The sequence below is a fragment of the Glossina fuscipes genome, unplaced genomic scaffold (genome assembly GCF_014805625.2).
Source record: "Glossina fuscipes isolate IAEA_lab_2018 unplaced genomic scaffold, Yale_Gfus_2 88, whole genome shotgun sequence".
Taxonomy (NCBI): domain Eukaryota; kingdom Metazoa; phylum Arthropoda; class Insecta; order Diptera; family Glossinidae; genus Glossina; species Glossina fuscipes.
This window is the reverse complement of record NW_023998442.1, coordinates 642,465-650,787: the sequence shown is the minus strand read 5'-3', so window position 1 is coordinate 650,787 and position 8,323 is coordinate 642,465. Positions and strand designations below refer to the sequence as shown.

The window sequence follows — 8,323 nt, the reverse complement described above, 5'->3', positions numbered from 1 at the left end:
GTATGTATGTATGTATGTATGTATGTATGTATGTATGTATGTATGTACGTATGTATGTAAGTCTGTATGCACTCATCATATTCACATTTAATTGTATCACGTATATACCTTTGTATATACATGTATATACATTTATGCGTTGTTTATCATGCACAGTGAGTGGATTTTCTGATTATAGCTCTCTGCCCACATGTACACATGTATACACAAGTGTTACGTGTATGCATATATATATATGTATGGAAAAGGTCTTTGTACTTTTAATATGGACGAAAACATGTGCTTAGTAATTTCTTATTCTCTTTTGCTCATTTGATTCTAAACGAAATTCTGTGAGAAATAAATAATAAAAAAAAAAAGACAAAACTCTTGCCTTAAAGCGAATTTTATACACCTCTCAGCTAGGAGTCGTTGATAGTTTACATATGTGACACGCACAAGTAATATTTATTTAATTTATTTTACTGTTATGAGTATTTTTGTCTACTCCATATATTACAAAGGGAGCAAAATTTTGCGAACAATCTACCCACCCATCCACCACCTCAAAGAAATACATATATATATACTTTTCATAACCTAGTATTTCGACTTAACCTCTCAATGTTTTCATCCATCTGTTGGCCCACCGTCTGGTGTTTGAAATGCCCATAAAAACTTAACACACACAAAAAGAATAAAATAACAATAAAATAAGTCCAACAACGTGATGGTGAATATAAAAATTAACGCAAATGTTACTTTTTTAGCATACTCAGCTAAATACTTGACAGTTTTCTTAATATTCGTAGCTATCTCTCTAAACTCATAAAATTGTCTAATAAGAAAGAAAATTATATGCGACTAACACCGAATCTTTTTTAGAAAGGCCATGAGTAAAAAATAGAAGAAAACTAAGTTTCCATAATTTGTAATATTGGTTGCGCCTGTCTGATTTTTATAGAGTAGATATAAACAGAAGAGAATAGAAGTGAATTTATACCGTGTGTCCGTTGTAGTGTAGTTGCATTGTGGGCGTGTCCTTGGCCAGTTTAAGTCATTTTCAATCTTTTTTGCCAAATTTGAACTCGATATTTTTGTTTTTGCCAACGAAAGATTGCTTGCCACAAACACTACACAGCTTGCCACAGGGACGGATGTACAGAAGAACACGACGATGCTTAAACCGATTTAGGATTTCAAGCTGATCGAAAATGTATATACTTTATGCGACCGTGCCAGACGGACGGATAGACAGAAGAACACGGCGATTCTTAAATGGATGCAAGCTTTCAAGCTGATCAAAACTATATATACTTAATGCGATCTATGAACCCTATTTGTAAGCGATATATATGGCGACGGACGAGCGGGTGGACACAAGAACATGGCAGACACGCTTAAATCGATTCAGAATTTTAAGTTAGTGAAAAATATATATGATCTCTGAAATCTCCTTCTGAGTGTTAGAAAGGTTTTGACAAAAAAAAAAAGTGATGTACTATAATATTGGGTAGGGTTTTTTACAAAGGTACTAGAACATCGCCTATAGAGAATAAGTGCAAATGTTTATACTGTGAGCAATGAGTAAAAAAACAATTTTTTTTTTTTGAAACACAGACTTGTTTTCAGTTTACACGGTACCGCTGGAGTCTCCTTCGACCGATTTGGCCTATTTTCAACGCCATCTTGTGGGCAAAAGCTTTCAATACTTTTACGAAATTTGAAGCACATAGCTTCTTTTTTGTGACCAGGAGAATGTTTACAACAGACGGCCAGAAGAACATGCACAATATGTATACTTTATGGAGTCATCTCTGAGGCTTCCTTCAGGATGTTGCAAACGTTTCGACAAAATAAATGTTCCCCTCATTTTTCTGTGGTGGATGTAAAAATGAGGCTGGATATAGTTTTTTAGGTCGTCAAAACGAAATTAAAACTAGCTTAACATATGCGCATAAATACAATCAATCAATATTGCATTGTATATTGAAGTCCCAAGGCAAATGACAACAAAATTTTTTATTGGAATTTACTTTTCAAACATTTCCCCTTTACGGTCTAGCAGATTTATGTACACAAATTACCTCCAATTAGCATTCAATTCAACATATAAAAACAAAAGCACACAAAATCGCAGGGAATAATTTTTTTTTTAATCATCCTCACAATTATTGTGCGCATATAAAAAAATATTAAAAAATATATTCTAAATTAAACAGATTTTTTTCAAAACTTGCTTACATGCATTTGAGATAGCTCAGCTAAATATCTACTTCAGAAATCCATTAAGAGACAGCGCCATTGAAGTGTTCTATTTTGGCAACACGTCCTGTCACTAACAATCCGAATCGGAATCATTAACAATTTCGATCCAAGATATTCATTTGTTGTTGTTTGGATGAAAAATTACATCACTGCTATAATTTCTTCCAGTAAAAATCAAACGAGGGAGGACTATATAGTCCAGAAATTGGTATTCACGGCTAAATGAGCGGAGGCTGCATAAAAGTTTAATATTTCTTAGCCACAGGCAAAATTATACGAATTGGACTGACTATGAATCAGATCCCTTAGATTGAATCACCGGTAAAGGCGAGCTATTTGGAAGCCTCAAAACATGATTGTCTGTTAAACATTTTGCGTAGAAAGGGAAACAAACCCATATTACAAAGCCAAAATTCAAGCCGATGCCAATTCTTTTGAAAGAGGAGAAAAGTCAGAAGATTACTCGACGGACTCGACTTTAATGTAATTTGTAGGATCGAGGAGCTTTGCAAACTTTGGCTGCTTTCAGATATCATAGATGGAGTGTCAAATCTAATGAACAAAGTGAAGAGTATCGAAATTACCTGATGTGGGGATATATTCTTTATCTGTCCAAAAACTCCAAATTTTTCTTTTCTTAAGTTCCACAAAATAATGCTTAGAACGTCTAAATATATTTCAGAATAAAAATTCTGTGATATTGGAAAAGTGAAGCTCTTACGAGATTCAAGAACGGTCTCTTTCTTCTTCTTTTTACAGAGTTTAAACGCATCTATGAATGCAAAAACACATAACACCATAGCGATCGATATGAACAGAGCGCGCTTCAGGATGGCAATATCCTACTTGCGGAAATAATAGATTGCAGTTACAGAAAATAGTGAACAAATAAAAATATTGCAGTGAACCACGGCTTACTATTAAACGCCTCTATAAATATCACTACGCTAAATACAGTTTTTGATATAATGCGTTATATGGGAAGGGGCCGGAAAAAATGATTCGATCCGAACTATTTTCGATAGTGTCCGTCCTTGCGATAAAACACGTCGGTGTACCAGATTTCAGCAAAATACCTCAGAAATTGCGTCTTTTAAGTCAAATTAAAGGACGGACAGATGGACAGACAAGTTTTGACAAGCGTGTAATAAAAACACTGGGGTCTATCTTACGCCCTTCTGAGTGTTGCATAAGTCCTGGCACCACATGTGATGTAGGGTGTAATGAAAAATTTAGGTAATCTAAAAAAACAAAAAAAGGCCAAAAAAATTGACGTAAAAGTTAGCCGAATAAGTTTACAATTGGCATATACAATAGTTATAATTATATTATGTCTTAATAAAGAGTTTTTTTTATTCACCTTCATAGAGACCTTAACTAATTTTAGTAAAAATTATAACTTATTTTTACTTCAAATTCTAAAAGTGTAGCAAGCATAACGTATTACGATGTAGTGCAGTGCTTGAAAAGATGAGAGCCTTGTCACAATAATTGAAACCGGAAAATATTTATTTTAATTTAGAGGGAAAACGTTATAAATGCCCTCACTCCACTCATCCTCTTTATAGCAAGTAGATCGCCATTATTATTATATGATATTAGCACTACCCTACCATATATTCGTCTATTAAAACGATGTAGCGAAAAAAAAAAAGAAAAAAAATCTAACCCTATAAAACCAAAAACAATTGAAACTAATGTAAGTAAGCATAGATGGAATCTTTGATACCCTAAACTAAATCTACTGAAACAGTGGAAAGAAGTGAGGGACAGGGAAATAAAATTTTTATTTTATTTTCTTTTACCATAATATATTTACCATTTCTTGCCTAAGAGCAACATCCTGAGCACATTGTGCTTCGAATATGAATTCATGTAATAATTTCATCATAGGGATAACCGGTTTATATTTTATCAAACACAACCAATCAAATAAAATTAAATATATATTGACATCAAATTTTTTTTATAATGCCTGAGAAATCATGGGCATTTTTATATTTCAATCAATCAATATATCTTTGGTTTTTTATGAATACACCGCATATATGCTAAGTTTTAAGATAGCTTGGCACGTTTCCTATGAAAATGTCTTATCATTGCCTTTTAAGCAGTTTTAAAATCGATTTTAAAGACTAATCAAATTCGCGTTAAGCATATATTTAAAAAAAATTTAAATAAAAAACTTGAAACATTAATCGAATGAAAATTTGTTGCTATGTATTTCCAAATATAATTTTTCGCTTTTTACAAAAACATTTCATAACACACGCACTATATATAAAAGTAATTTTATTCCGTGCAATAGTTTCACAAAACATTACCATTGACTATTAACAACTGAAACTGTTTGGTCACTAACAAAGTAGCGAAAACCCCCCAGACAGCAATTTTCCAAAATTAACCTTAAACAACAATAACGTCACATTATATGCCGTTTCGCAATCGACTGACTAGGAAAACTGTTTAAGACTCAGAACGAATTTTGTTTACTCATCAGCGCATATCTATTCTATGAGATTACCCTTTACCACTTCATTACGTTTCACTCTACAAGAAAATTGAAAATTATAATAGAACTGTCTATCGACTTTGGCAGATAGTGAGAGCGGTATTATTTCAAACCTTACCGATTAATATATGCAGACTTTGTGAAATGGACTTCTTTAAATGAACTTAAATATTTCACGTTGGGCACGGCCTGGCGATTCTTTATCACTCTTGAAACAAAACAAAAGAAGGCAAAAAAAAAATTTGCATATTTCGGAAAATCTTTGGAAGCTAACATTTTAATACGCTACCGATATACTTTTTTATTTTCTAAATCTGTCTATCTAACGCATGGACAAAATATATTTTTGAGCGTTACAAACGAAAAGGGTAATCTAATAGCCTATTATTTCTTGGTGGTGGGTGTAAAAAAAAGCGCGCTTTAAATGCTCTTTCAGCAGCAGAAAGTCGTATTGTTTATACAATATACGCGAACGTAGTTGCACAAAATAGACAGTGAGCATTTAACATAGACTGCTCAAAGTTAAACAGACGCTACGCGATAACAAAACAAGAACAAATCAACTGTAACCGCTTGAATAGTAACATAAACAACTTAAACAATGCGAACAAGTTGTTTATTTAAATTTGGCTTGTGTAGTCGACACTTTATCAGAAGTGTGGTTGCTGTGTGTTATATATATGTTATACTTTCACATATTATAAAGTGCTTTATGTAGCTGAAGTTTCAATGGGGATGTAGCTCAGATGGTAGAGCGCTCGCTTAGCATGTGAGAGGTACGGGGATCGATGCCCCGCATCTCCAAATACTTTTTTCACTATTGATACTTTTGCTTGTTTTTTTTTTTTTGAAGTTATTATATGTTTGTTTGATATTTTTATTTATTCTTTATGTATATTTTATTTATTTTATTTATTTTACTTAAATTGAAATTTTTTTTTTAAATTTTTATAATTTTACTTTTTATGCGATACACCACTTGAGGCACATATGGTACATAAAGTTTGTGCGGATGTACTTACAAACCCTTGAGGTAAGCTCCTCATGAATCGATATTGTCTGTCTGCCTTCTATTCTTGTCTCATGTTTTGATGAAGTTCAGTACACCGATGCACATGAATACTATTGAAAATAGTTCGGATCGGACCACTATTTCACCTACTTTCCCTATAAAGCCTTATTTTGGAAAGTCATTCTATAAATAACTGCATTAAGAGAGGTGATGTAGTGTATATAATGGTGAAGCCATGGTCTGTTATAGTCTTTTTACTTGTTAATTCATCTATTCATTTATACAAATATACACATACGTTCTTAACTTTATTTTTTAAATAAACGTCAAGTTTAAAAGAGGACAATTTTATATATATATAAATATCTATATATATACTAACGGTAAATCGACCCGGAATCATGTATTGATGTTGGGTATATATTCTTATGGGATATCCACTCATATTTCTAACGAGATCTCTACTCTACCAACGTCAAAAACCAGCAATCATCTCGTGGTGGTTGATACAAAAAAGCGCGCTTTAAACTCCCTAACAGCTGATAGAAATTTGCATTGTTTATATAATAAACGTGGATGTAGCTGCACAAAATATACAATAAAATACAACATTTACGGAACAACAATGGCAAGTTAAAAGTGACAAAACGAAGACCCACTAACTATAACAGCTCAAATAGTAACATAAGGAAATAAAATTATGAGAGCAAGTCATTTTTAAAACTGAATCGTGTAGTCGACACCATATGAAGAGCGTAATTGCTGCTTACATATTATCTATAAGAAGCATATGCACGTATATAACATGCTTTGCTTAGTAGATGTCGCAAAGGGGATGTAGCTCAGATGGTAGAGCGCTCGCTTAGCATGTGAGAGGTACGGGGATCGATGCCCCGCATCTCCAAGTTTTTTTTTCTTCTTTCATTTTTTTTTGGTTAACGAAGCATTTTAATTTCTCATCAGATTTTTATTTTCTTATTAATAGACATTTTATTTATTCTCTACGTTTTCCATATTCATTCGCTTTAATATATGTTTCTAAATAGCTTTTTTAGTTTCGAATTTTCAGCAAAATATGTATATTATATTCACATATATTTGAACATATGGTAAGATATGCGTGGGTTTTATGCATTTTCTATATGTATTATCTATGCATCTATATATATTTGAATGCATACATATAATGATCAGTCTTCACGACTTCATTCATATTCCTAGCAGGCATGAATAGAAAAGTCAACTCAAACATATTTGAGCGTTAGCGCAAACAATTATAGCAACTTCAGAGCTTGCATAGGTTTCATATCGTTAGGTTCAGGTGAAAATATATCTGAAAATTGCTTACACCACCCTTCAATTTCCACAACAATCAACACTAGGCCTTTGTGCAATTCTATACTAATAACGCATGTCCTAATGTGGTAAGTCAAATATATTACTCTTAATATTTGAAATCAAAAATATTTACTACTTACGTATTGTAACTGTTATGCAGTGGCTCTTCGATCAAATAAACTATTAGAAAAATAGTAATTTATAATCAAAAAATCGACATTTACAATAATAACAATGTGTTATTACTTCGATTTGTGATCTTAACACGGCAAAAGCACCACTGAATAGATTTACAATGTCCACATCCTGGTATCTATCATATTAAAAATTGTTTGGCTTGTTTTCCTTAGCTATTTCTGCAGATATTTGAGTTTGACTTTTCTCAATTTTTCTTCTAAAATTTGCTACACCCAACTCTATCTCCTAATAAAAGATCAATTTTTTCCTTTTTGTACACATATGCTACAGCATCACCTGTAGAATATGCGTTCAAATTTTTGTACATTTATTTGCTATAGTTTACGAGTACCGAGCAAAAAACTAATTTTTATTCCTTTTCAAAAACAAAGGTGTTCTCAGTCTGCATGGCACTGTAGGCGTGCCCTTCGACTGATTTGACCCATTTTCAATACCAACCTGCGTGCAAGAACTTCCAATGTTTCTGAAAAATTTTAAATCGATCGCTTTATTTTTGCGCCCACGAGAATGTTTACAACACACATTACACAGAAGGACGGACAGACATGCTTAAGTTGATTCAAAATTTGATACTGATCAAGCATATATATATACTTTGTGGGGTTTCTGACGCTTCCTTCTGGGCGTTGTAAACGTTTTAGCAAAATGAATATACCCCTCATCCTTAAGTGATGGGTATAAACAAAATTTTCTTCTAAATTTCTAATTTTGACAGTGTCTCACAGGAAGTTATGCACACAGCAACAAAAAATACAATTGAGAGAATACTGTGATCAGAGGTCAGTCGGTTTATGCTTCCATATGTGTTAGAAAGACTTGGAAAATTGATTTTAATTCCTAATTTCAATTTAAATATTTGCATCTTGTACTTATAGGCTGAATTTTCACTCTACACCAATTTTTTTATAAAGAAAATAAATTGCTTTTGTCTTACAAGTATATCATGTGAATTGCGTTATTACTTTTTTTTTTAGAGTTTTTATTGGAGTATTTATATAGAGGTTTTATTTGGAGTT

At 32.5% G+C, this 8,323-nt stretch overlaps 1 protein-coding gene and 2 non-coding genes across 4 annotated transcripts in view; 2 read left to right on the top strand and 1 right to left on the bottom strand.

The window, feature by feature from the left end:
• The window catches only part of LOC119638334 (maternal protein pumilio), a 421,934-nt gene that overhangs the window by 407,139 nt on the left and 6,472 nt on the right, over nt 1-8,323 (bottom strand). The window lies entirely within an intron of this gene.
• Nucleotides 5,491-5,563, top strand: Trnaa-agc. The gene has a single exon. It is a non-coding gene; the product is annotated as a tRNA-Ala (tRNA).
• Trnaa-agc lies at nt 6,603-6,675 on the top strand. The gene has a single exon. It is a non-coding gene; the product is annotated as a tRNA-Ala (tRNA).